The 4,024-nt window shown below is 38.8% G+C and overlaps 1 pseudogene; it reads right to left on the bottom strand.

Moving 5' to 3' along the window:
- Positions 1 to 3,247: 3,247 nt before the first annotated feature.
- Positions 3,248 to 3,658, bottom strand: LOC132692446 (ATP synthase F(0) complex subunit f, mitochondrial pseudogene; annotated as a pseudogene).
- Positions 3,659 to 4,024: the final 366 nt, after the last annotated feature.

Below are 4,024 nucleotides of genomic sequence, written 5' to 3'. Positions count from 1 at the left end.
TAATATATATCAGGATATTTTGTGGAGTACCTGGGTAGCTCAGTCTGTTAAGCAACTGATTCTTGCTACCCAATCAGGTTGTGATCTCACAGTTGTGACACAAAGCCCTGTGTGGGCTTCCACGCTGAGTGTGGAACCTGCTTGGGCTTCTCTCTCTCTCTCTCTCTCTCTCTCTCTCTGCCCCTCTCCTGCTTGCTCTGTCTCTCAAAATAAATAAATAAATATTAAAAAAAGAGAATATTTCATTTGATAGTCATATGCAGCCAAAAGAGGAAAAATGTAAGAATTCTAATGGAAATTTGTGTTCAATGAAGATAAAACTATGTAACAAAAACGGAAACACAGCATTTTAATTATATTCAAAACCTAGAATACAATAATCTTCAAAACTGTATATAGTTTCAATCACAAACTTGATAATCCATCATCTCTATAGAAATTCTCTCATCACTATCAGCAAACTACTGTTTTGTAAGTACTGTCACTGTGTCTGTTTGAAAAATCTATACCAAGGGGTGCCTGGGTGGCTCAGTTGGTTGAGAGTCCAACTTCAGCTCAGGTCATGATCTCATGATTCCTGAGTTCGAGCCCCACATCGGGCTCTGTGTTGACAGCACAGAGCCTGGAGCCTGCTTCCGATTCTGAATCTCCCTCCTTGTCTGCCCCTACCCCGATTGCACTCTCTCTCTTCCTCTCTCTCTTAAAAATAAACAAACATTAAAAAATTTTTAGAAAAACCTATACCAATTAACTTGAACCTAATTTTATAGTAATATCTCATTACTTTGGAGAGCTGGATTATAGGGATAATAAATAATAAACCTAAATATAGGGGAATAAACCCAAATCTAGTTCTGATGAGTTGTTTGTGGTTTATGGCTTGCTATTTTTGGTGAAAACAGCAATACAAACTTATACTAAAGGATGTGAATTTCTTTCTTTGCTGTGATGTTTCTCATTGCTCTCTTCCCCTTTTAGAGGTAACATGATCACTACTGTGACTTTGAACTTAGTGGGTAGGTAGTCTTTGATGACCATCTCAGACCTATCAGCTTTGTATGTCCTTTTAACCACAATATAAGCTTTTCACAGGCAGGAAAATTTGAAGTTTTTGTAGTTGTTGAAAATACTGTCTGTATCCTAGAAGACAGAATTGTTTTCTTCAGAGTGTCCAGATGTAGATGTTGTCAGGGGTAGTCATATATTCCCTAGTGTCATACAAATTAGCCCTGTAATGTAGTGAGTTAAAAAGTCAGTGTTCCTCAGAACAGTATACAAAACACTCTCTTTAAACTTATAAGAAGGTTTAAAAAATATTATTATACAATCAGGTCACAGATCAGACCTTTAGCTTTAAACAATTTCTGATACTTCAGTGAAGTCCTTCCCATTTGGTTTAAGATGGTATGTTAGTAAGGGTTCTTCAGAGAAACAGAACCAATAGGATACAGGTATAAAGAGATTTATTATGGAGAATCGGCTCACAGGGTTATGGAGGCTATGAAGTCCCATGATCTTTCATATGCCAGCTGGAACCCCAGGAAACTGGCAGTGTAGTTCTAGTCTGGGTCTGAAGGTTTAAGACCCAGAAGTGCTATAGGTGTAAGTTTCAGTGAGGGTAGGAGAAGATGGACATCCCAGCTCAATCAGTCAGACTAAAACACCAAATTCTCCTTTCCTTGTCTTGTTTTATTCAGGCCCTCAGTTGATTGTGTGATTCCCCACCCATCCTGGAGATGGCAATCTGCTTTACTCAGTCTACCATTTCAAATGCTGATCTCATTTAGAAACACCCTCATAGACATACCCCAAAATATGTTTAACCAAATATTTGGGTACTCTGTGACCCAGCCAGTTTGACATATAAACTTAATCACCACAACTAGTTTGATTAAGGTAATGATAGTAAGATGTATATGTACTCCCTCTGTAATTTTTTATGTCTAGACCATCCTGAGGATTTTTAAGATCTGGGATATTTGCTAACAAATCCTGAAACTGGAACACGACCTACATGCTCAGGACTTACTCATTCTCTGTGTTATCTCTGCAAACATGGTATTTTAGGGAAATCCAGTGACTCATCAAGTTCGATGCAAATGGATTGTTCTCAAATTTCCACTCTATAGAGTGGGAGTAATTTGTGTGAGTATACGTTCATATGCATTCTTTTTTTTTAATGTTTATTTTTTTATTTTGAGAGAGAGAGTGCCCAAGTGGAGGGGCAGAGAGAGGGAGAGAGACAATCTCAAGCAGGCTTGATGGTCAGTGCAGAGCCCGGTGTGGGGCTCGATCTCAAGACTGCAAGATCATGTCCTGAGCAGATACAAAGAGTCAGTGCTTACCTGACTGAGCCACCCAGGAGTCCCATTTGCATTCTTTTGGAAATGAAAGGATATCATGCAAAAATTGATGACTTCTGAGTAGAAAAACTTGCAAACAAATTTGAATTGTGTAAATAAAACCAAAAGTGAATTTTCATTCTGAGTAGTACATTCCCAAAATAAGGTTGACATTGTTTGCTGTAGCGTAGTGGACTTTGACATAGCAACATATAAGTCATCCTTTGCCTTGAATTGATGGTGAATATTAGTGTTTTTTTTATAAGTGAAAACTTCTGAAAGTCCTGACTCATAGATGTATATAAAAGCAAAGAGAATTAAAGCTCCTAAACTTTGCTTTACTTGGTTAGAGTAAGCTGCTGTTGGAACATAAGAATAAGGCAGTTCAGGTTGAATCTGGTCACTTAATTTATTTAGTTCTCAAGGCAATGGCGTTGTCTTTGATAACATTTGCACTGCTAATGCCCTGTCAGCAAGCAATGAATTACAAAGGGATTACCATATCAGTATTAAAGTCCAAGAAACTGAAGAAATCCTCAGAGAAGTTCTTGGGGTGGGGGTGGGGGGGGGGTTCCAACTCTGCTTGCTGAGAACTTGGCAATGATTTGTCAGTCTCAGCTTCATCCTGTGAAGCACTTTCTTTGGCATCTTGGTCAAAAATTACTCATGATTTTTCAGCAAGCATGGCCCTGGGTGAGAAGATTTACCTCATGCACATGGCCAAAATACTTGCCAAGGAAGCCAGGCAATGAATGACTATCTCTCTTTCAAATTGTTCTGAGCGGGGTTTTATTTTTCTCTTTTACACTGGATTTTAATCTTGTCCATTGACTTGTCCCCTGGAATGCCAATGAATGTCTGTACACTTAAAGAAATATATAATCTTATTCTACTTTTTGACCAAATTTCTTTTTTTTTTTTTTTTTTTTTGGAGTATCAGTCATCTTTTATTGGACATTAATTCTGAATTAGGCTATGAAAGGATTCAAAGGTCACGGTCAGGAATGCCAAATGTGCCTCCACACTGGGCCCTCTTCAGTGGTACTTGCGTAGCCGCTCCTGTTTGAGTTCCTTGTAACACCGACAGCAGTTGAAAAGCACATAAGCTGCCAGCACCATAGAAATCCCAGCAAGGCTCCCTTTCTTCACATTGACATACTTGTTGTAATACGGGTAGTAACCTCTTTGAAATGTGCCAGCAATGCCTCTATGGGTGAAACCTCGCATCAGTATCCAGCCTGGCAGCTCTCCTAGCTTCACATCCATGAGCTTCTTCTCTTTCACTGGTACGGGTGACGCCATCTTGGAGTCCTGGGTGTCCCTTGACCAAATTTCTTAAAAAAGTGATGCTTCAGGGATCTTGCTCTAATGAAGTTGACAGCTTTTACAGTGGCAGAAAAGATCTCTTTCAATGTTATTGGCCAAGTCTGTGATAGCAGTGCAAGCTAATCTGTATAGCAACGCATTCCAGTGTCATGGATTGCTCTTCTCTTTACCAAAGCAACAAAACTAGATACATTTCCAAGCATCACAGGTGCTCCATTTTGCACAAAATTCCCGAATTTTCTTTCAGTTTAAGTGTTCCTTGGCAAAAAAAAAATTATGTTGTCAAAAATTATGTTAACAGTCCTTGGAGTTTCTAAAAGGGCCCTCAAAATAAGAATTCTTACAGGAGTTCTTTT

Source organism: Panthera onca, chromosome B1 (genome assembly GCF_046562875.1).
Source record: "Panthera onca isolate mPanOnc1 chromosome B1, mPanOnc1 haplotype 2, whole genome shotgun sequence".
Classification (NCBI taxonomy): Eukaryota; Metazoa; Chordata; class Mammalia; order Carnivora; family Felidae; genus Panthera; species Panthera onca.
This window is presented reverse-complemented; position numbering and strand designations above follow the sequence as displayed.